General features: G+C 55.5%; 1 long non-coding RNA gene across 2 annotated transcripts; it reads right to left on the reverse strand.

The window, feature by feature from the left end:
- Window positions 1-254: 254 nt before the first annotated feature.
- On the reverse strand, window positions 255-23,941 carry LOC141372385 (uncharacterized). Of its 2 annotated transcripts, none has more exons than XR_012377573.1 (3): window positions 23,755-23,941; window positions 8,913-9,051; window positions 255-7,201 (listed from the first exon to the last, which is right to left on the reverse strand). It is a non-coding gene; the product is annotated as an uncharacterized lncRNA (long non-coding RNA). The 2 variants fall into 2 exon arrangements; XR_012377572.1 differs by having other exon boundaries at window positions 255-7,231.
- Window positions 23,942-24,637: the final 696 nt, after the last annotated feature.

Raw genomic sequence — 24,637 nt, forward strand, 5'->3', positions numbered from 1 at the left:
GCAGCTTTCTAGAGCATTCCATTTCACTTCCTTTGTCTTGATCATCAGATGACATCCTGCAGCAGTTTTGGGGTGACTTTCTGTTGTCCCCATAGGAGAGAAGCAGCTCTCAGGGAGCTGGGGATCCTTTCCCCAGAAACAGGATGTAAAATCTCTCTCTGCTGAGCCAAATTTGCCAATTTCCTCAAGGCACACCAGAAGGCAGACAATGGTGCCCCAAGAGGGGCTCTTGGCTTCAAGGTCAACAGCATGCCCTTGGAACCAACAGCATGTTGGGATCTATAGCAGGATCGATCCTGGTGGGTGAAGTCTCCTAGGGCCTTCTTCCCACCCTGAGGCAGCTGGGGAATCTTCTGGGAGCTGGAAGACCAGATTGGACACTCCTTTTTCCAAGGTTATATAAGAAATGGTTAGCCTGGCTGTGGAGCAGGTGTAGATGATCCCAGGTTTGCTTCCTGACTGAGCTATTTACTGGTTATGGGACCCTGGACACCTGTCTAATGCTTGGAACTTGTTCTGTATCTGTATCATAAGGACCACCACAAGTCTCACAAATGAGATAATTTGCATAAAACAAATTCACAGGGCCGGCACAGAGTAAGGGCTCAATAAATCAGGTGCTATTACTTTTATTATTATTATTAGTAGTAGTACTATTTTAATGAGTATTGCTTAAACCCTTTGGGCCTTTGTAAAAGTAAGATGACAACATGCACCTCATTGCAAGGATCAAATGAGGTCCTGTGATGGAAAGTGCATTTTGAAATGCAAAATCCTACGTAAATGTGTCAGCTAATGGTCATCAATAATAAATGATAATGGGAAGTCCTTCTAAGCAAGGAGGCCTGTCTTTCCAGGGTCGGCCACAAGGCGGCACCCTCTCTCCCTTGCCCCAGTCACGCCCCTTCAGCCACTCCTCCAGGAGGGACCGGGTCCGGGCTTACCAGCAGTAAGAGGAGGTGTAGACTCTCCTGCCGGAAGAGCCCGGGCCAATAGTCCTTGGGACATGTCACCGGACTTGTGCCCAGGGGTGCCAGTTCCTTCTCCTCATAGGACAGAGGCCTGGGGAATTTAGGGAGGTGTTGAAAACTGTTACTGCTTGAAGGCTGTGTTCAGAAGCGGTCCCAGCACTGACCTTCTGCAACGGAAGGCAGGATCTCATATTTACGTGTGTGTGTGATAGAGTCTGTCCTCACAACGCGGGAGTCCTCTGTTGTCCCCCGCGCTAGATGCACGTACATGGCGGCCCAGTGAAGGCCGGCGGAGTCACACCGAAGTGAATAAAGAGGTTCCTCCTTCTGTGGGATGGTTGCTGTTACTCCTGCCCACCCCAGCGCCCGGCCACCTCAGTGACAGTGAGGGATCCTGTCAGGAGGGCGCAGCTTAGCTGGCAATAAGTTCCCCAGGGTGTGCTGTGGGAGCTCTAGAAGGAACAACCACAAGGACAAGGCCAGTGAGCTTCTGACTGGGTCCTGTTTCAAAAGTGAACAAACTGGGGGCAGGGGTGTATCGTAGGGATGAGTGGAGTGGAGTGCACAGCGACAGGGGCTTGCCCTCGGCCTGCCTCTCCCACCCTCTCCCTGTGGCTCCCAAGTGGCCACAGGGACATCCGGCTCCTCAGGAGGGCAGGCGTGCAGGCGCTCCTCCCAGCCTGGGCTGGGGGGGCCAAGGAGAGACGTGGGGAGGCTTTGTGCATCTGGGAATTGTCATGTCAGTGGTTGTTTGTCAGGTGGTTGGATTTGTTTTCCCTCAAAATGTAGCAGAGCTTGGAGGATCGTGCTAAAGGGGAAGCGATTGTATTTAGAATGACCCCAAGCGTTGGCCATGGTGCCCATGGTACAGCTGAAGTCCAGAGTTCACTGTGAACCCTAACACCTATGTGAGGTGTGATTTCCTATTTGACCTGGTTGGTCACACCTTTGGGACTGAAGGGGAGAGGTCACCATGTGGCTAGGCTCCTCGGCTTGTGCCTTGGTCCCACCCCAGTGGATCTTACCTCGTGGGGCTCTTTCCTACCCTAACCCGCCGTAGCCGAGTGTTCTTAGATGTGGCCTGGAAGCTTCCTGGGGCTTCTGACTGCCCCAGTGTGGGTCCTGATTGGTATCTATGTTGGCCCCTGGAAATGGTTGGCAAAGTGAAAGCATTTGGGGATTATCTCAGCTGGGGTTTTGTTCTGGGCTGGATTGTGTCCTCCCCCACCCAATTCATGTTGAAATCCTAACCCCCAGTAACTCAGAATGTGGTTGTATTGGGAGAGAGAGTCTTTACAGAGGCAGTTAAGGTTACATGAGGTTACTGGGTGGTCCCTAATGCGGTACGACTGGCTCACAAGGAGAGGACATTAGGGCACAGACACACACCAAGCGAGGACACAGTGAGAACAGAGCCGTCTACAAGCCAGAGAGAGAGGCCCAAGAAGAAAGCCGCCTTGCGGACACCTTGATTTGAGACTTCCGGCCTCCAGAACTGTGCGAAAATACAATTCTCTTGTTAAGCCCCCCAGTCTGTCGTACTTTGCTATGACAGTCCAGACAAACTAAAACAGGCTGTCAGGTTCTTCTTTGCCTCCTCCTCCTCTCCCTTCCCCCATGTTCCCAGGAAGAAACAGGACAAAGGGCAAGGGTCCAGCACTTTATTAGAATCACGGGGCACAGGATGGACCACTTGGGTCTCACCGAAGGATTGTTTTACCCTCTCCCCCAGAGGAAGCCCCAGGCAGACTGCCCGCCAACAGGTAGGCCAGGCCCATGGGAGGGAGGGCGCAAGAGCAGGTTAAAAGCATAAACACAGACTTGATGTGATCCCAGCTTATTATTAGGTGGGTGGCCTTGCGAGTCTCTTAATCTCTCTGAGCCTTGGTTTCCTCGTCTGTGAAATAGGGTAAAGGATAGAACCTACCTCACTGGGTTGTAGTGAGGACTGAATGAGACAATGCCTGGGAAGGGATTAGCGGAGTGCCTGGCAAATTGTACAGTCAATGAATGGACACTATTATTATTATTATTATTATTATTATTATTTACCAGGAGCAAGTCAGCTATCTCCGGGGTCAGGCCCGCTCCACTCTATATAGGAGGAGGAGGGGGTCTCATCCTTCATGAAGGTCTTCAATATGGTCTGCTAGGAAGACAGCCGGAGCCCCATGTGAGAGCCATCTGGTCCCTAGGAGCATGGGGATGAGACCTGCGGGTAAGGATTCTAGGGTCATGGCACCTACCGCCCCTACCATGTCCATGAAAAGCACTAGGAAGAGTTTGCAAGAAGTTTTAGTCCAGCAGCAGGACCACCTCGGGTCTGGGGCATTCCCTGTGTCTATTCAGACAGTCTTCTTCTTCTTCTTTTCTTCTTTTTTTTTTCCCCTAGTTTTTGCTTTTAGCTAAGGAATTGCCACAGGCCACTGAACTTGGAATCAATTCCGGCTCTGCCTTTGGCTGCCTGGGTGACCTTGGGCTGGTCACTTCACCTCTCAGCCTCACCAACCACACTGAGAGTTTTGAGGACGAAGCCAGGCTACAGAAGTGGGATTAAACTCTTAGTGATGGAGGCACCCTGGGTGATGAGGTGATGGGCGGGCTAACGCATTCCCTGACGCAAAGTGATGCGGGCAAAAGGAAAGCCTCAGCGTGTATTGTGTGTGTCAGAGAGGCCCCGGGGCTCCTGGAAGGAAGGAGAGGCAGGTGTTACCACAAGAGGGCGCTCTGAGCTTTTTTTTTTTTTTGGTCTTCTGGGCTTTGATGAAAAAAATGTTCATTTTTCTGTGGTTGCATTGCAAATCGAACTAAGACTTATGGTTTTTAGTTTATCTAACTGATTTAATAAACTACTAAAATAAACTCATGTGCGTTTATTAGTTTATCAATAATGTAAATACCATATCTTGGCCCCCATCCCAGGGCATGCTGGGAAGTGGGGTGAGGGGCCGTGGTGGGGACCGGAAGAAGCACATACTTTATGGTGACCTGGTTCAACCACTCCTCAGCTGAGTGCCTGGACGAATTTCCCAAGAATACAGCCGTGGTGAGGTTCCCACATCCAGTCTCACAGGAGTGTTACGAAACGGACAAAATGGAAAGAAAAAGCAGCTTAAAGGTCAAGAACACCGTGGGCAAGCCCTCTTACCTCCAGCGCACGGCCTCCTACTTGAGCCTCACCCCGAGCTTGAGCTGAGGTCCCACGGGGACAGCTCTGGGTGGGGGCAGGTGAGTCCAGCTGCTAAACCATGACCTCAAGAACAGTATTTCCAGGAATCCCCATCTTAGCATCTAAGGGATTCCTGGGAAAACTGGACCGTGAGGACAAGGTGAGAGAGGGGCCTTCAGCACCAGGGTCCGGCCATGTCCCTAAGGACTGGCGAGAATCTTCTTCTGTGTCCAGTCCCATCTGCAGGAGTCAGTGTGGACGCCGCGGATCGCGGGACTGGCTGATGGCTCCAGCAGGAGCAGTGACTGGAACTTCAAGTGCCCTGGAAAGTACTTTTCCTGTAGTCAAAGGCCGTGTTGTTGACCAGAAACCATCTGGTGGCATCCCAGCCCCCCTCCCCCCATGACTGCCGGGGGCTGTGTGTGTTCTTGAGTCTCCGGCCAGAGGGAGGGCTTGAGTCTAAACCCTGGGCAGATCCAGTTCGTGGTCTGCGGCAACTTTCTCCCTGGGGATCTCCAGCAAGCCCCTTAGCCTCAGCTTTCCTCAGCTGTAATGGGAGAGGAGAGGACCTCCTGGTTAAGGTGTGACAGATAGAGTTTGGGAGGAGGGATAGGAGTAAGGCAGTCCATGGGGTCAGTGGAAACTCTCTAGGTCTGTCTTTATGAAAAGCGACCGAAGATGAAAGGAGAAGACCAGATTTATTTAGTATATTCTCCTCCTGCTCCCCCACCCCCCGGTTCTAAAATCACATGCACTGGACTAGGTAAGAACACGAACCTGAAAGCAGACAGATTAGGCTATAACCCTGGCTGACACAATCATTGCATGGCCGTGGGTGAATTGCTTAACTGAGCCTCAGTCTTCTCATCTGTAAAATGGGTCAATAACACTGGCCACCTTCCAAGCTTGTTGGGAGGTTAAATAAGATTGTGCTTAGCGCGGTGATTCTCTGCTATTCCTTGTTTGTCGGAAGCCTCTGAGACAGGCTGGACATTTGTGTAATGCCTGGACTGGCTCAGGCAATAGCCTGGAGCCAAGTTTAGGCACCCAAAGAATGAGGAGCCTGACTCAAAGCTTGGGACTTTGGTCTTCAGGGATGCAAGGGTTTTTAGGAATTGTCCAATCCACAAATGACAAATGGGTTTCAGCTCTGAATCATTAACAGTAGCTATCCAGGGCTTAGTGTTGAGAAGGATTCTGAAGATGCATCTGAACTCTTCAAGAAAGGATGCCCTGACTGATGAGCAGGGTGCACCATGGGCTCAGAAAGAGAAAGCAGAGGCAGGGTGTCGGGCATTGGTCACCACCGAATGCCCCAACCCCTCTGTTACAGATGGACCGACTGAGGCGCACAGAGGAGTCAGGATTTGGCCAGTATCATGAAGCTGATCAAGGCACGGGTAGGATTTGAGTCCAGAAACTTCCTTGGCTGACCGCACAGACGCTGGAAATGCTCCCATCCTTCCCGGTGTCCCCAAGCACTGCCACCACTTACCATGTCCAGGCTGACGGCTGCAGAACAACTTCTCCCTTCCCGAGCTACAGTGCTTCATCTCAGACTCCCAACTGACCAGAGATGCAGCACTGCACCTCAGGCTGGGAGACAGGGTGCGGCTTGGAGCCAGGAGCTGCTGTCGGGGCTCCACCCTAGGCAGGAGAGGGGGCGTCAGCGGGGCCGCAGTCCACCGTGCAGCCTGCCCCCACCCCAGACTGCTGTAACTGCCCCCACCCCACCGTGTCTCCCTCCTGTGCTCGGCCTGGCTTCCCAGCCCTCTGGGACCAACCCTCCACCTCCCTTTTCTTTCCTTTTGCTAAAAACCAGCTTTATGGAGATGTAACCGCCCCCTCACTTAAAGGGTACAATGAAATGGTTTTTAATACATTCACCGAGTTGTGCAAGCACTGCCACAATCAGTTTTAGAACACTTCATCACCCCAGCAAGAGACCTCTTATCGTTCAGCCCCCCCCCCCCATTCCCCATCTGCCCCGGCTCTGGGCAGACTGCTTTCTGTCTCGAGAGCAGCCTACTCTAGACATTCCAATAAATGGACTCACCCTATATGGTGACCCTATGCCCCACCTTTATGCTCCGTACCCTTGAGCCAAACAGCACATTCATGGTACTTGATAGTTTACACCATCAGACATTAGCCTTGGCCTCCTACCTGGTCTCCCAGCTTCCAATCCCTCCGCCCCCCAACTTCCCACCCATCCTTCCCAACCCATCCTTCCCAGACATCCTTCCAGAGTGATTTTCCAAATGTAAGTGTGGTCATATCTCTTCCATGCGTAAGATCCTGAAAGTGCCCGCCCTCCTTCCAGCTCATTTCTGAAACCCTCACCAAAGACCACGAGGTCTCTTCCTCTTCTCCTGTGCCCACCACCTCTGGGCTCCCAGGGGCTGTGTTGCTCCCCCTCGCGCCCCCTGCCGATCTCCTCTTCGTGGGCTTAAGAGTCTACTCAAAAGGCCACCTTTTCTGGGAAGCCCTCCTCAACTTCCTCAGACATCAGGACACCCCCGTCCACGTCTTCACGCATGCTGTGCCCTCTTTCTAATCCTGCACCCCACCTGTGGGCTGCATGGCCCACCCATGAGGGAGGGGACACGGCTGGCTGTGCTCACCCCTGAAAGCAGCTTCCGGCCGTATAGACGCTCAGTAAGCGTTGCTTGAATGGCTGAATTACTTTCCTCAACCTCATTCTCTCCAGTGTCAGAACTATCTGCATCCGGGTCTGACTGGGCTAGTATGCGGTTCCCTGGGGATAGCGCCCACATCTGTTAATTTGGGGGTGTCCTTGGGCCTTGCTGAGGTCTTTGGACATGCTGATGGTCCCCGGGGAATGCCATTGGCTGGATGATTGAATGGCCCATGTCGATAATTCATTTTCCTCTGGAGACCTGGCTTGGGGGGGAACTTCTCTGAGTGACAGGCCGAGCTCCCTCTGTTCCTCCTGCCCCGTCAAGTTCTCAGGGTACCCTCGGGGGACCTTCCTGCTTTGCTGGATTACGGCGGTGGCCGTGATAACGGATGACAGATACTTTCAGAGATCTCTGAAGGCCTAAGGGGGATGGGTAGGCTTTCCTTAGGGCTGGAAGAAAGCAAAAACAAAGCCAAACAAAACCAAAAACAAAACCCAAACAACAACAAAAAAGGCGTCTCTTACGCCTCTCCCAGAAATCCGAAATCTGGCCTTGATCTGAAGAGTGTCTCTCTCTCTCTCTCTCTCTCTCTCTCTCTCTCTCTCTCTCTCTCGTCTGCTGCTTGGGGCAGGTCAGTCCCCATGACCTCCTGAGTGAGACAGCCCCTTCCTGAGGTATTCCCAGCCAAAGAAATGCCTTTCTCTAATGTGGAATTCTCCTGTAGGAACTGTTCCATTTTCACTCCGTTTCTTCCTACCTTCATCCGCTCAAGATGGGCAGTGTTACAGGTGTTCACGGACAGTACAAATGTACAAACGTGCAAATGACTCATCTTCAATGTACAGATGCTGTGACTGGTTACAGAGAGGGGAAAAATACGAAAGGGGGCATCGGAGTGGCCGCGGTTCGGGAAGGGGCGCCCGTGGCCGTTAGCCTTCTGCACGGCTGGTGAGGCTGCTGGGCCAATGTCGTCACCGCCCCATGGAGGGCCAGGATGGAGCGGGGATGGTTCCACCGGCACAGCCTGGCTGAAGCAGGGGAGTCGCGGGCTATTTCCAGCACAGCCCACCCAGCTCCGAATACTGCTGCGAAGATGGTGCCTCTCCTGGGTGTGGAGGCGGGAAGGAGATGGGAGGCAGCCCCACGTTTTTGTGGGAGAAACTCTGACGCAGGGACAGGGGCTTGATGAGCAGCCTTTGACCGGGGGAATCTATTTACCTCCCTCTCCTCTGGCTATAGGCTGCGTCGTTCTGTTCCCTTGTATCTAGAAAAAAAATCTGCTGGGGCTGACTGTCATAAGCACTGTCGTTGTTTATTGACTGTTTTAATCCTGCTAATGCCCTTGTGTCCCCAAGGCCCTGTGGGAAGGGAATTTTCCAAGTCTATGGAGTTAGGAGCTGAGCTGGGTTCCTAACTCAGGACACCCAGCCCCGGCGCCCTCATTTTAACCTCTACGCTGAATGTCTCCTTCCCCAGTCACTTCACCAATCCTTTGGGTTTGGGACAGGGTCTAACCATTTCACCTGAACATTCAGCAAACCTAGGGCGTCTTCTACCTGCTAAGGGGAGGTGGGACTGAACCTGACCGGGTCCTCGCCCCGGAGGAGCGTAATCAGGCTGAGATGGACGGAAAATGTCCCTGGCAAGGTGAATGGTGGGCAGACCCAAGTGGCACAAGGGAGAGCCTGAGAAAGGACTGCCAAGGTCTTGGAGGACAAAGAGGTTCCTCTCCCAGGGGGAGGCTGGGAGGCCTTCCCGGAGGAGGTGCTGGTGGGCTGGGAGGAGGGGCAGAGATGCAGGAAGGTTGTCCTCTTGGCTCTCAGCCCTGGGAACTCTTCCCTTGAGTCTTTCTTACTTGCCCAGCAGGCAGACAGTGCTGGCCCTGACCCCTGGTCTCCTTCAAAGGAGAAGGGGTTTGGTAGCCTTCCTATTCTACTTGCTCCAGGAGAGGATCCTTCTTACTCTTGTACCTCAGTCAGGAGACAGGGGGCCACTTGGGACACCCGAGTTCTATCACCAACTGGTGTGGTCACTTCTCCCAGGCACTTCCCCTCTTTGTGGCTCCATTTCCCTTCTGTCAAAGGAGACGGTTGAACAGTGGCCTTGGACTCTTAGAGGGCAGATTCTTACCTGGTGCTGGCTGGTGGCAGTCTGGGGGGTTGCTCCCAGAGAATGGGCTAATTTCCCCTCCCTGCTCCCCACTGTCCTCAGGAAATATCGCTGAGCCCAGCCGGGGGGAACCTCTGTCTTCCTGGGAAGCTCCGGGAGGCTGGGAAGGAGAAAATAAACAGCGGCTGTCTGGGTTTTCTCGCCAGGCCTGAGTGAGGAGGCCTCCTTGGCTCCTTCCCTTATATGGCCAGGCTGCTCTGGGCTGGGAGCCCGTCACTGCGCTCCCCCACCCTCCACCACCACTGAGGGCTGGGGGCCACTGCTGGTCACCTGGGACTCTGGTGCCACGGAGGCCAGGGCAGGGCTGAAGGTGGAGGGTGGGTCCCAGGACATGTCCCCAGAGAGGCCTATATAGGCTGGCCGCCTGTCATGGCCTCTGGGCTACTTGGTGTGGAGCCAGTGGGGAGGATTTATACTGGGAGGAGGGGTGGGGGAGGGGGGTCTCGACCTGGTCCCGACTTTATCCCCAACTCACTGTGTGACCTTGGCCAAGCCCTTTCCCTCTCTTGCCTCTGTTTCTTTCCATGTCAAATGGGGGTTTGGCAAAATACTCATTAATCCTCACAATCAGCCCCACAAAGGGGGAGCTTTTGTACCTCCATTTCATAGAAGGGAAACCAGGCTTGGAGAGGCTAGCTGGACCACCACAGCTAGAAAGGGAGCAAGGCAGGGTTTGCACTTGGGGCCGACTTCGGGGTCTGCGTTCTGATGGGCTGATTGCTAAGGCTACTCTCAGTGATGATATTCAGCCAATCCCATGCGCCATATGGAAAAGGCATCTATGGCACTGCTCCCCTGGAAGACTAGGGGGGCCCCAGTGCCCAGGGCCCAAGCCCAAGAGGAAGCTGCTCTGTTTAGATGCCCCCAGCACCCCACACAGGGCTGGGGGAGCAGACTCGGGGCTCAGGAAAGGGGAGTTCTGGAATCACTCAATAGCAAACCTCAGTAGTCACATCTGTGCTATGGGCATCATTTCCCAAGTCCCAGGCCTACTCTGAGGATTGAGCAAAACAATGGATGAGAAAGCACAGAGATGTCACGTTTATAACTGGCATTGTCTCTCTGTTCATAAGCTCCTTTTCCCTGTGAAGTGTCTGCCTGTGTCTTGTCCCCAGGCCATTGTCTCCCAAGCTGAGCAGTTCTCACTTGCCCAACTGTGGGACTGAGGGATGAGGGTGGATCTGCTCGGGGGCCCGGGCTCTGGGCCCTGGCGGCAGCGATCGATCGTGGGAGAGGCTGGGGGAGGGGAGGCGGGGGTGGGTTGCTGGGAACGGCTCAGAAATGAGCCTTGCCCAAGCACCGACATCCTGTGTGCTCTTGAGCTAGCCCATCCATCATCCTGGCATCCTCTCAGACCCCGGCCCTCTTCCTGGGGCCCCGGGGCAGGTCTCCGGGGCTGGCAGCTCTGCAGGCCTGCTCAGTGTCGGGGCTGGATAGTGTGTGTGTGCGCGCGGGGCGGGGGGGGGGGGGGGGGGGGGGGGGGGAGGGGCCTGCAGGCCTCCTAATCCAATTTGTTTAGACGCAGGCTCGGAGGCTCGTTGGCCCGCGAGCGAGGGCGGGTGTGCACGCTGTGCTGGAGCACATGTTGGCTCGCACGTGTGGGCCCTGCAGAGGTGAGCAGGTGTGCCGTATTACGTAAGCCAGGCCTGGGCCTCGTCCCCTGTCCTGGACTGTCAGCTTCCAGCCAGAGCCCTGCGTCTTCCTCCCACCATCAGATCCTCGTCAGAGCCCTGCGTCTTCCTCCCACCATCAGATCCTCGTCCGGTCCGCTCTTTCCACCCTCATGAGATCTGGTGCCAGAACCCCGTGCCGCAACTGACTGTCCGTGAGAGGGTGTTCCTTCATTTCCCCGTGCCTCAGTTTCTCTATTTGTCTTATGGAGCCCCGTACCTCACCCTGCCTGCTCCATGTGCAGGGAACTGGAATTGGCAAGTGTAAAAGAAAGTGATGGGTAGGGGAAAAACAAAAACAAAAAAACCCAAACTGCTACGGTTTCTTGAGCCCCACTGTGTGCCCAGCGCTGCACTCCCCCGGCCCCAGCCGGAGCTCCCAGACCCTTCCTAAGCCCTGGGAGCTGTTTCTGTAATCACCAGGCTCACCAACCCCAGGTGCACCTGTTCTTAGAGCCCGACCCTGTCTACTCCTTCCCAGGGAAGATGGCTGTCATTCTCCACGTGTCCCCCAAATCTGTTATTCTCTGTAGCACACAGGCTTTGCCTTGCTGGCTTGTAGGGAGCCTGGGGTGGGGTGGACTTTTGCTTCCCGGTTGGTTTTCTCTTCTGTGACCCCACTTCTTTTCACCTACAACCCACACCTAGCTGCCCCGAACTGCCCGCACCCCTTCCATCAGCAGGGGCCTTCCTTCAACTCTTGCCACTCCCAAGACCTGGTTTCTCGGTCATTCTGAGGGTTGGGACGGCGAATGTGTCCTGAGGCGCGGGGCCCCTGCCTGAGCCTTGAGCGGCAGGGGTGGGGCTGTGGAGGGGGTGTGGGCACCAGGCAGGGGCAGGATGCCCTCACAGCTCTGTTCTCAGGGCCCCTGCTGCCTGTCCTCCTTCCCGGTCCTCAAGAGGGCCCTCTCTGGGGGGCTTATTCCTCCCATGTCAGGGTTGTAGGAGCGGCTTCCACAGCCAGTGCCCTTGCCTGCACGAAACAAAGATACCGCCTCTCAGAAGGATGCTGGGGTGCCCTGTGGCCAGAGCCCTGGCCTCTGGGGGCAGGGTCCTGATTGGGTTTCTGGGCTCCGAGGGCCTGAGGATGGGCCTGGCCTCCTGCTGGGTCCTCAGAAGCCTCAGGCTGAAACTACTGGGATCTTCCAGGCCCCAAAGAGCCTGCTCCTCGGGGCCCAGGCAGCCACTGTGCCCGCTTTGCCTGCCTGGCTTTCAAAGGGAATCTTCTGAGTAGCAAGAAGCTCTGAGAGCAGGAGGGGCTGCTTTCCCTTCCCAGCACACTGAGGCCCCATCGCGAAAGAATGGGTCTGGAAGGAAGTTTTCCAGAGGACCCTCTGACGAATGGCTCCACCTCTGGCCTCATACATCAGAAAGGAACTGATTAGGGGTAGGTCAAAACTTGGGGTTAACACGGTGGTCAAGGCCGAAGGGACAGGGCCCTTGTGACCTGGGGCCACTTGTGACCGCCTCCAGCCGTACAAGGCTTTCAGCCCGCGAAGGCTGCCTTCCGTAACTGCAGGTACGCTCGCAACCACTGCCAGAGGTAGGACCAACCTCCCCGCTTAACTGAGCTTCCGAGCGGCTCTGCGACGCGCCCGGGCTCCTCATCTGCTAGCAAGAACCAGAGACAAGCTTGACCCCAGGGCTGCGCACGCTCCATCCAGCTGTCTCCTGAGCCCGAGCGGCGGCCTGATGAACGACCCCAAAACAAAGCTCACATCGTTCCGGTCATTGCAAAAGCCGCTGTGCCCTCTGCTGGCCTTGCTCCTTTGCAGGGGACACGAGGGCCGGGGAATGGGCCACATCTGCGAGCCAGATGGCACCACAGTGGGAGAGGGCCGAGGTCGGGGCTCCACGCAGGCACACGAACCCATGGCCGCAGTCGGTTCTCTCTGGAGAGGGCTCCCTGCCCTCAGCGCCCCTTCCTTGGGTCCCTCATGCGTGTGCATGTCCTACAGCCTGTGTTCTCCTTGGGCTCTAGGGTCCTGGGGTTTCCAACATAAATTTGCAAAGAACAGAACGGACAGGCTCCGGAGGCAGGCAGATCTGCACTGAATCTCGCCCCCCAGCTCTTTCTAGCTATGTGATCGAGAGCTGGTGGCTTCACCTCTCTGAACGTGGTCCCCGACCTCAGGCTTGTCTGTGAAGGTCAGATGAAGTCGATATCAAATGCAAGCTCAGTTGGTGGCACGTAGTGAGCCCACATAAATGGCTGCGATTTCCATTAGGAGCCCAGGGCCGGACCCACAGCGAGGCATAGGCATGGGAGAAAGGGAAGCGGGAAGGATGAGGGCAAAGGTCCAGAGAGGCATCCAGAGAAGATGTGGGAGCTGGGGTGGGAGCTACCGTGTGGGGCCCCATTCCATGGCCCCTCTGTTATGCGGCTTCTCTGGGCCTCTGTTCCCAGGACGCCCTCTCACCCCCTTGACACCCCAGCTGAGTTCACTAGCCTCACACGCTCCCTACTTCCTCCCCAGGGAAGGCGGCCGCCGAGGACTTTTGAGCCAGCCCTGGGAATGCAGTTTAAGGCTGAATGGAGAGTGATGGAGGAAAACGGGGGGACAGGGAGAGGAAAGGGGCCCCCGCCTGCCCGGCCCAGAAGACCAGGCCGGCTTCGAGGTGCTCGGGCTCCGGGAGCGGGGGCAGAGGATCCCCGTGGCTCTCCTACACCCTGACCTTCCAGTGAGAACACAAAGAGGGACACGCAGTGACAGTGACAATAGCCACCCCGCAGTGACTTACACTGGGACATGCTGTAATCATAACAATAGCTTTCAATGTGCTTCGCACTTGCCAGGTACTTTCCTGTACAGAGGCTTTCTCCCAGTCCCTTAGGAGTTAGCTACCTTTGTCATTCCCATTTTACAGATGAAGAAACTGAGGCTCCCAGAGGTTACAGCACTCCCTCAAGGTCACGAGACTAGTGAGTGTCACGTTCAGGACCGGCATCAGGCAGCCTGACATACACTTCCACGGCTCCCCCCATGAGACTGGACTATTCCTGCTACCATTCTTACAGAGTGACAACCTGAGTCAGTGTCTCATGGTATTTTGTCAGGCCTGTGTTCGTTTTTATGGAAAGGGGGTTGTGAGCAGAGAAAGCATTTTTCAGTGGAGGTGGAGGCGTGTGGGCCCTGGCAAGGCTGCGTGTCTCCAGAAGCTAGGAGCCTTCTCATTTTGGCTGTTATTGGGCCTCTTGTCCACAGTGTTTCTCCCTTGCATGCTGTCTGTTTGAAAAACACACGAAGAAACATGATAAAGGGAATAGTTCTCCCTTCTGTCCTGTCTGCTTTGCAAAGAACCTCCAGAGTCCTAGTGTGCTGAGACTGAGTGATGCTTTTCGGATAATACAAATGCTGGTTTCTTCCGGAATGTGTTGGATGGGAAGAGCAGCAGGTTAGACACCAGGTCACTTGTAGCCAGGCTGTGCGACTGTAGACAAGTGCTTTCCCCTCTCTGGGCCTCACTGTGATGTGGTGGGGAGGGGTCTGGTCTCCATGGATAAATAGATAGGGGGCATGGCTCGACCCCAAGCCATCCTTCAGTGTTAGTGTCAGTGTGAAGGAAGATCTGCATGGATCTCCATGGAATGAGAGAGGAGGGGCGTCAAGGGTTGGGGCTGGAGCGCTTCCACCTGCCTCTCACTCCTTCCCGCCATCCCACCCTACTGCTCAGCTCAGAGCAGGCCCCAGGGACCTGGACCCAGGTGGGTTTTCTGCAACAGGACTCAAAGTCTCAGGACATTAGTGCTGGAGGCACTCTAGTCGTGCACCCGTTGCTCAGATAGGGAAACCGAGGCGTGGAGAGGAGAAGCAACCAGCTCAAGGGGATACAGTCAGAGGCCCAGCTGGGACTGACCATTTCTACTCGCTGAGGGATCCTAATCAGTTAGATCTTAACAAAGAGGCCCTGGGAGGAAGGCGGGAGAGAGGGGGCCTTTAAGTTCCTTTGGCTTTGAAGATGGAATAATCATGACTTCCTTTTCTAAATATCTTTTGGCCCTTCCTAGAACCAGATGGCGGATGTTTGGAATTTATGTTGTAAATAGTGTTTAGGAAGGGATGGGGGTGCAGATGTGTTACTTTCTCCGTCCTCCCAAAGCAAGATCTGAAGGAGGGAGTTGGGGGGAGGGGAGCTGGCTCTGAGATTGGGGAGAAGAACCTCAGGGAGGAGAACAAAGGAGGAGAGACTGGCCGGTAGTGAGGGCAAGAGTCGGGGCGGGGAGGAAGGTGAGGGGAGAGGGGTGAGGGCTGAGGGGGGGGGGGGGGGGAGGGGGGGGGGGGGGGGGGGGCGGAGAAGGGGCTCCCCAGCTGGAGGCTCAGACAAGCTCCATCTTCAGTTCAGGAGCGAACCCTTGAGTTTTCTAAAAATAGCTCAGCCTTTCCCCCAGTGGGGCTGGCAGCAGGGACGGGAGAGAGGCACGCTTGCCCTTTTATGGTAAGAAAAATTCAGATCCTCAGAGGGGGAGCTGGGCCAGAGTCTGTAGTTCTGGACGAAGCCCAGCCCTGGGGTCTGGCGTGGGACAGGCTGGGTGGGGGTTGTGACTTGGTGGGGTGTCCTGGCCTGGGTAGCTCCATCCTCTGTGAAGCAAGGGCTGAGGCGACCACACTGGAAAGCTCTGAGGTCCTGGTGGAGCCCCAGTGATGGGGGTGGAAGGGCTTATAGAGACATCTGGTCCACCCCATCTCCCTACTTTTAGAAGAAACTGTATCCCAGAGAAGGGAAGAGACTGTAGGTTCTCTGTGTGGACATTTGAGGTGTCAAGGTAAATAGGTCCCAGGCTCACATGAGGATGGCTTCCCTGCCCGTTATTCTAAAGGGTAACGTGGTTGGTGGACAGAGCACTGGCCCAGTCATCCGGAGACCCAAGACCCACTTCCCTGTTGGCACGTGGTTTGCTGTGTGACCTTGAGCGATCTGCTGAACCTCTCTGGTCTCAGATCCTCTCACTGGGGTAATCTTAAGGGCATTCTTAGCTTTTTGCCTCTCTGGGAATTCCAAGGCTGGACGGCAGAGCTCGGGTGTAGAATATGCTGCCCGCAGGCAGAGGGGAATCTGCAGGCTGCTATTTTTTTCCTGTGCCTGACCTACTTCCTGCGCTGAAGCAAAAGCTCAGATGGACCAGGACAGAGAGAGACGAGGCCTCACGGGAGACTGAGGCAGATCATGGATGGATCCTCTGACTGTTTAAGCCGGTAGGGCCAGCCCCTCACTGGACACACTGAGACTAGAAAAGGCCTCATGCTCATGGTCATGCTCGAAGTTATGTAGAGGGTTGGGGCAGAGCCAAGAATAGAACCAAGGGCTTCCCCTCCCAGCCTTGGGCTCTTTCCTCTGCAGGAGGCCTCCCATCTGCAGCAGCCAACAATTTGGGGGATTCTCTCTGGCCAGGAAAAGGGCCTTCCTGGGCAGAGCAGCCAGAACTCATAATACACCATCAACTTTTGGCTCCTTTTTGGAGATAGTTATGTCCTCATGGGACACCTGCCTCTCCTCTGACCCCTTCCCTTGGCTTTGAGGACCATCCCAGAGTTTCTATCTCTGGATAGAGGCAGGGAAGAGGCAGAGAAGGATGCACAGGGCTGGGCAGCCACTCTGGCCGTGTGATCTTGGGCAAGTCCCTCTCTGCTGGCGGCCTCAAGGTTTTGCATCGGTAACACGAGGAAGGGGCCTGATGCTCTTGAAGGTCCCTTTTAGCTCTAACAGGATTATGACACAATGAGTTTACAATTCATCACCAGGAATTATTACTAAGCATCTGCCAGGATCACCAAGGTGAATAAGACAGATCTAGCAGTGCTTCGTAGCTTTATGGTCCACTGAGCTGGGGACCCGGTGCCCAAGGTTCCGGGGAGCCCCAATCTTGAGATCTTCTATCTATTCTGGGAACCCGGGCTGATTCTCTGACCCCAGCTTGAACCCATAGCTCACGGAGCTCCGGTCTTGAGTGTCCAGGCATGCCTCGTGCTCAGCGCCCAGGACACTGGCCAGGCCTGGCTATGCCCTTGACTCTGCCCCTCCCTCTCCTCTTTCCCACATGGCCGTCTACCTTCCCATCTGCCCACACCCCATCTCTCCCCACTCATTCTTTCTGTGACTCAGCCCAAAGAGGAGGCCTGCTTTCCTCGTCCAGCCTCCTGCGACACCCCCACCCACTGCTGGGGGAGAGGAGGGACCGGAAAGGAAGGGGGACAAAAATAAAGCAGTTTGTTCTAAATTGGAAGCTTCCCTGTGACCCTCCTGGAATTTCCATGTAGACTCTCTGGGGCGTGTGAACAGAACTCCCAGGGACCCTGGCCCCCTCTGCCTCTTTCCTGTTGGGGTGGAAGGCCATCGGCTAAGTGTTCCCTGGGGACCCAGTCTTACAACCAGGCTCCAGGTCTCCCTGGTCAGTCCTGGCGCTCCCTGGGAAGGGCAAAGAGCAGCAGTGGGGTAAAAGGAAGTGGGAGGGAGGAGGGTCCCTCGAGAGCCCTTGTGAAGTCCGGGAAGAACTGATGTCATGCCTAGCTGGGAATTTGACATCCAGGAGGCAGGGGAGCTCAGTCCCGGAGGCTTGTCCCCAGGCAGCTAGGGCTGTGATGTGAAGACCCAGGCTAGTGGTAGGAAAGGCCATGAGGCCCATACTCCTCTAATGTTTGATTTCTCTCTGCAGTGTCTGTGCTAAGCTTGCATACCTCTGGTGATGGGGAACTCACTGCTTCCCAATCACCTTATCTTTCTTTGGACAGACTATTGGAGACTCCTTCCTAATATCTCACTGACATCGGCCTCTCTGGGGCTGCATGCCCCGTCCTTTAGGGCTACAAGGAAGAAATTCCTGTTCCCTAGAAAACTCCTCTGAGGTTTACAGATGGAGACTACCGCCCTTGGCTTTCCTACCCCTCCTGACCCCACCCTGAGGTCTCCTGTCCCATGATTTGATGTCTCAGAGTCACCAGTGCCCAAATCCCCAAGTCTCTCCCCTGCCACTGGGGCTTTTGGCCTGGTGGTGTGGGGGCAAACAGGCTAAGTAAAGAAAGGGACTCCCTCCCAGAGACGGGTACCAAAAAGGACTTCTACCACTCTGTGCGGCTTTGGTTGCAGGCTGTTCAATCCGCTCCACGGCCAAACCTTCCCCACTTTGCCAGCCTCAAATCGCACTGAGCTGCTAGACCTACCTTCTGTTCCAGCCAAACGGGCTTGTTTGTTGTTCTGAAAGTGTCCTTCCAGGCCTGTCTCCATACCTTCGTACACAGAACTCTCTACCTGGAAAGCCTTCTGCTTTCTTCTCTATCCAAAGCATGCCCCTGCAGCTCTGACCACCTCTGTCCCAGATTTTCTCTCCCTGAGAGTCTGGGGAGCCGCCATAGATAGCTCAGGATGACCCGAGCTATCTCCCTTCCATCCCAAATCATGGACCATCGGAGCCCGAAGGGCCCACAGGGACAGAGGAACTTACCCGAATGTGTTGGCTACAGAGCTGGGGTCAGAGTCTTAGCCTGAGTCTTTCCCTTTCTCCCCATCTTGTTCCAGCTTATCTCAGCCGACACCCTTGGACTCAATGGGATTGTCGGGTCACATGCTCGAGGTCTGGCACTCTCCGGGTAGACTGGCTAGTGGCTCTCGAGCCTGATAGACCAGCTAGGGGGGGTGCCATGGCCACTACAGATGCCATCCTGAGATGGCAGCCTCCCTCTGGACACTTTGGCCCCTCCCTGTTTGCCTGAATGAAGAGGAGGAGGATGGTATGGGGTGGAAGCTAGTGGCAGCTGAGCGGTGTCCCTGTTAAGCTCACAGGGTCCAGTGTATTTCCCCGCTTGGGGCTTTTCCATCTCCTTTGGAGCATGGCATGGGGGCAGAGGAGGGCCATTCAGGAGGGGACTTGGGCTTGTGGCCGTTATGGGCCCTTGACGAGGAACCGGGGTGAGGCTGCTCTTCCAGCCTCGGTCTAGCTCCCTGCTCCCCTCAAATCTCTGATGGGCTGTGCTGGGTCGGGGGCTCCCCGGACTGATGGGGCCCCCCAGGGTCCTCAGCCCACACTAAGGGGTGCTCGTTGGCAAGAAGGATTGTTTGGTTGAGGTTTGCACTTTTGAGCAAGCATGGGGAGGGAGAGCTCTGTCTATCCCCTTACCATAACAATACTTAATCGAGAAGGAGGCACGGGCTTCCAATGGTCCCCTTTCCAAATGCTGAGAGTTGGTCCTATTAGACCAGCTGGAACCAGAACCAGCTCTTGCCCCCAGACTCACTGGGGCAGTGCTGGAGTATAGTGCATGGGTTCTGGGGTCAGCCAGACCTGGGTTTGAGCTCTAGCTTGGCCTCCTACAAGCCCTGTGACTTCGGGCATGTGACTAAATCTCTCTGAGCGTCTGGGTCCCCGGAGAGGGGATGGTACTTACCTCAGAGAGTGCTGGGCAAAGGGCCCGGCCCTTGGGAAACCTTGGTATATGGCAACTGCTATTTTTGAAGGGACAAGGGCCATTTATGCCCCTGGGGGAAAGAAGAGTTGAAGCCCACGACGGCGCCTCCTTCCTTCCCGAAGAAGTTGCCTTTAGTAGAGCAGCCCCCCTGCTTCTCCACAGTTCCAGTTCCTCGTGGTCAACTGCCGTCCAGAAGCAGATGACCCACCTTCTGAATGAGCCTCAGAAAGTCAATGGTAGCCTAACGCTGTGTCACAGTGCCAACGTGCTGACGTAGGCACTGTCTTGTCTCGCAGCATCCCAAGGAGGATGAGTGCAAGCACAGTAGGGTATTTTGAGAGAGAGACCACGTTCACATAAGTTTTATCACAACGGATGGTTATAATTGTTCTATTATATTATTAGTTATCGTTAATCTCTTACTGTGATGCATGTATAAATTAAATCTTATCATCAGTTTGCAAGGATAGGGAAGAACATAGTACATGTAGGGCTCAGCACTACCTGCGGTTTCAGGCGTCCACTGGGGGGTCTCGGAACGTGTCCCCTGTGGATGGGGGGACCCCTGTTACCACATGTTAGCAGGTAGTTGTTGTCGAGCACTTCCCGTGTGCCAGTCACCATTCTGAGGGTCCAGAGTTCCCTCAGGAGTCTTAACCCGTTGAATCCAGACAACTCAATACCCTGACGAGACAGGAATTCTTAGGGTGCCCGATGTCACAGGTGCTACGAGGAACATCTGGAATTCAAACCCAGGCGGCCTGACTGCCACTTGGCACTTTAACCACCAGCCTCTTGCTCGGGCAGCCCTCTGGCCCGCCACCCCGGTCCCCTCTTCATCTGGGCACAGAGTTTCACCCCAGCTCTGAAAGCCCCCTGGCTCAGGAGTTGGCCTCGGTTTCCTCATCTGAGCAAAAAGGGGCCTGGATGAGTTGGTCCCCATGGGCCATGAGAATGGGTGACTGGTGCTGTGCATGAAGGTGTGCTGTGAACTGGACACAGGGTTTCTGGTGGAGAAGCATGGCTGCCAACAAGCCTCTTTTGCAAGCGGGGAGGGGGCCGGCTCTGTGGGCTCTCGCATGCGTGGTAAAGCCCCGTGGGGCCGTCTAGACAGGCCATCAGGAGATGGAAGCCACCGTGGGCTCTTTCCCCCGAATTCCTGCAGATGATCTGGCAGGCGGCCTCTGCTTGGAGCATATTGCCTACTGCTGGGATGGGGGCAGGCCACGTGGGCAGGGCCCGCTCCTGCCCCAGCCCCTTCCGGATGCTCTGCAACTTGGTGCATGCAGGGCACATTTCTAGATACCCATGTGGACAGTGGTGAGCAGCATTTTTGTTTTTTCCTTTCATTCTTTTTTTTTTTTTTTTTTAAGTAAGCTCTAGGCCCAACGTGGGGCTTGAACTCACGACCCTGAGATCAAGCGTGGCATGCTCTACTGACCGGGCCAGCCAGGCGCCCTCCTGTCATTCTTTATTATACAAATTTGATAGAGAAAAAAATAAAACACGTTAACATATATACTTCAAGAAATCTGACAATTTTAAGTGTGGTCAAGGAGGGGGATGCTCATATGCCGCTGGTAGGATTGTAACTTGGTTCAGCCACTTTGGAAAACAAGATGGCGCTCTCCTGTAAAGTTGACAGGCATGTACCCCAGAACCTAGCAATCTCTCTCTCTAGGTATCGATTCCAGAGAAACTCTGGCTCCTGGGCCCCGGGAGACATGGACAAAAATAGTCATAATAACAACATTCAGAAAAAGCCTTTATCACGGTTCTTTGCACGACCCCATGGCCCTGAGCCCTGGGGACGGTTCACTTGGAAAGCTGCGGTTGAGGCAGGGCCCAGGCGTAGCCCAGCAGGGAGGACCTCAGAGACCATCTCCCTAGCTCCTCGAGGGAATCCGATACAGCCCCGAGGGTCCGTGGTGCACTGGGCCTGGAACTTTCTATTCCTCAGGGCTATGTGTACCAGCAATTCCCCACAACTGGCCAGTCTGGGTAAGGGCTGATTTTGCTCAGAGAGCTGCGGAGTGGTTCTTAGGGACCAGCAACAAGCAAGGCCCTTTCCTTCCTGGGACAGCAGCGGGGCTGGAGGGCAAGCAGTGGCTGTGAAGCTAACTAGAACACTTGGACGCAAGTTCTGGCGAGGTCACCCCCTTAGCCTCGTCTCCTCTCTGAAGTGGGGTTCCTCGTCACTGCCCTCAGAGGGGTCGTGGCGGGCAGGCTAAGAGCAAACATTTTGGAGCTGCAGACTGGGTTCACATCCCCTCTGCCACTTTCTAGTCATGTGACCTGGGGTAAGCTCCAGTGGTTTACTTCTCTATAAATTGGGGATAAGGGAACAATGCTGAGTCCCGCCTCTCGGTAATCCTAGGAGGACCAAATGATACCACAAGCCATTCAGCCTGGTACCTGGCTCCCAGGAAATCCTCCGTGTATATTCACGAGGTACTTTGGAGGGTCTGCAGGAAGTTCTGGGGTGGAGTGGCCGAGGGGCAGGGCAGAGGATGGGAGAGCCCCGGTGGGGGCGGGGGGAGAAAGCAGCTGGGGCAGGTGGCACAAGATAGTGTGAACTTAGGCAAGCCACTTCACCTCTACACCTCAGTTCCCTCATCTGTACCAGGGGAATCATGATTACACCTACGTCACAGGGTTGTTGTGATGATTAAGTGAATGCATTCTCGTAAAGGCCTTAGGGAATGCCCCGAAAGTAAGTAACCATCGCTAGAGAATTCTCCTATCCGCAGCACCACCACCGTGGAGCGCAGGGCTGAGCAGAGCGGCTGCTTTGTCCCCGCCCTGTCATCAGCACTCTTGTGTGACCTAGAGCTGCGCTCTCTCTTGGTGGATCCAGTTGCTTCAGCTGTGTCTACGAGGGTCCCAGGCTGCTTGACAGCCCAGCATTCTCAAAACTCCACGTGTGTCGGAATTCTCCTGGGAGCTGGAGATGCAGATTTCTGGGGCCCCACCCAGGACTCCCTGTCAGCAGATGAGTATACGGTGGCTCAGACACCACCCTGAGGGACACCCTGCCCACACAATGTGCTGTAAATGCAGGAGAGGAGACCTCACCTAGCCTTTTAGGCATCTCAAGCTGATCCCCTCTTCTGTGCACCTTAATCTCTGACCTTTGAACTGAGGCCTCCTGCCCCTTTTCAGACCCTGTTCTCCCTTTAGCAACTCTGAGCACTCTGTGTCTGGGTCTCACTCCCACTTCTCTCTAAACATAGCGAAGGTCATCTGGCCCCTCAAGAGGAGGAGGGTCTGGTGGTAACGTAACACCAGCCCCACTGACCCTGATCCTGTGTGCCTATGTCCCTCACTCTCCATGATAACCAAGCAATGTGAGAACCAAGACCAGACTGATTTTGTAGAGGAGGAAGCTGAGGCTCAGGGATGGCAAGTGACTTGCCCAAGGTCACTTGTCCGATATGTAAACAAGCCAGAATTGGACCCAGGCAGTTGGATCCAGAGTTTCCTTTTGGACCATTATGGCCTCAGGCCTTATGTGACCAGAGTGGGGCAGGTGAGGGTGTTGGGTGGGCTGGCGCTGGAGGATTGTGTCCACTCTGGGCCTCAGATGTGGCCAGAGCATTGTTCATAAAAGCCATATTGTCTGCATGCCTTCCAGTGCTGATCCCTAGCCTCTACCCCTACACAGCCCGGCCTCCCACGTCTCCTGCCTTCTGCTGAGGCCCCCACCACGCCGTGTCACCCCTCCTGAAACCCTCTGCTCTCCATTCTAGCTTCATCCCACTCTGAGGCCCTGCACCTCCTGATCCATAGATCAGCCCTTTCCCCACCAGAGGCTCCAGGGGTGGGGGGGGCAGGCTCATCCTGAGGCCTCAGGCCTGTGGGCTGGTCCTCCCCTGGCCAAGCCTGTAGTCAGAGACCCTTTAGCTCCTTTCTGTCACTTGAGGCTCAGCCTGAGAGCTTGCATGGGCTTCAGGCATCTGCTTGGGCTCTAAGCCTCTGGTCAAAGGGCGGACTCAGCTCAGGGACTCCAGGGGAAACTTCCCGACACTGGCTGTCTTTTAGGCTCCAATAGGGCTCAAGAAGCTACGTCCTGCATGGAGACCACACTGTCCAACGGTTTCATGGTACAGATGGCCCAGAGAGGGCAGGGTGCCTGCCCAAGGCCACAGGGCCAGGCAGCAGGAGGCCGAGCTGGGGCTGGAGCGCACGTCCCCCACCCCCGGCCAGCACCCTGGCCTTCCTGCCTCTCTGCCTGTCTCCTGGAGCCTGAGCTGACATAGCTTTGCCTCCAGCTTTGCTTCTTGAAACCATTATTTGAAAACAGTTTTCCTTGCCAGGAGCCCCAGGCTCTCAGAGCTGTGAAATCAAACCTCACAGAACAAGGAAGAAGCGGTGTCTCCGGAGAAGCCAGGGAGACAGACGGGCCCAGACTTGGGCATGGCAGTGAGGCTGGGGCCGGCGGCCGGCAGGACATTACCACCCGCCGCTCCCTCCGCTCCCACCGCCATTTAACCACAGCCACCAGGAGTCCTCCTGGCCAACAGGACCACAGGTCCTGGGCAGGGCAGGATGGGCACTTAGAGATCATCCAGTCCAGCCCCTGTGCAGATGGGGAAACTGAGGCCCGGAAAGGTGAAAGCACAGAGCAGGTCAGCAAGAGAGCAAGGACCAGACCCCTGGATATAGCGTCCCCTTGGGGAGGATGCCCCAGATGCCCCCCCATTCGCAGACCCCGTGTCTGCCACTGGTTCTTACCTCTCCTGGGGTCTGGTCCAGGTGTGGTTCCTTGCAGCCTGGAGACGGGGCTCAACCCATTTAGGGGATTGTTGGGGGGTGTCATTGCTTCTCAACTAACTTGACCGGGCCTCTGCCACCCCTCATTGCCACGGGGCATTTTTAAATGGCTGGCACGGGGCCCCCCTCCCCTTAGCCCCTTGCCCGCTGCTCCTTGGCCACAGAGGCCCCTCTGCCTTTTACCTTATATGAGCTGAAGAGGCGAGCCCGGTGTTGGGGGGTGAGGCGGTGCGGAGTCCTCCCGGGGCCCCCCATTGGCCCGAGCGCCCGCCACGTGACCGCCTCGCCTTGACCTGCCCCCGGTGCCGAATGTTGCTTTTACCCCCTAAGGAAGGAGTGGTTGACAATTTTCATATTTCTTCTAAATTTGGAGATTTCAGACAATGCTGGGAGGCTTGGCTCCAGCTGCCAGAGGCCCATGTGGAAGTCATTAAGCCCGAGAAGGGGGGGGCGGGGGAGAGAGGGAGGCAGGCAGAGGAGGAGGAGGAAGGGGGCCGGAGTTCTGAGGGTTGCCAGTTGTCAGCCTGGGAACATGAGCAAACTCCCTGGGAGTCTGCTGTGTGTGAGAATTTCCTTCCTCTTTCCCGACCCTAGTGTCCCAGGACTGGAGAGGGAGTTCTGAGATTTTCTGGGAACCCCTGGTGGGGAAGACGCTAGTCCTGGCTCCTGAGGTCCAGTGGTCTGGTGGGAATGGCAGGGGACGGGAGACCATGAGAAATTCAATTCCCTCTCCAGAAAGCTGGGACCTTGATAGGCCAACCCCATCATTGTACAAAGGAGGTCCAGGGTCCCAGAGGGGAAGGGCCTGTCCGGCCACAGAGGAGGCCGTGATGGCGTAGGAGCT

The sequence above is a fragment of the Callorhinus ursinus genome, unplaced genomic scaffold (assembly GCF_003265705.2).
Source record: "Callorhinus ursinus isolate GAN/ISIS: 27379988/994484 unplaced genomic scaffold, GSC_fseal_2.0 scaffold3, whole genome shotgun sequence".
NCBI classification, from domain to species: Eukaryota; Metazoa; Chordata; class Mammalia; order Carnivora; family Otariidae; genus Callorhinus; species Callorhinus ursinus.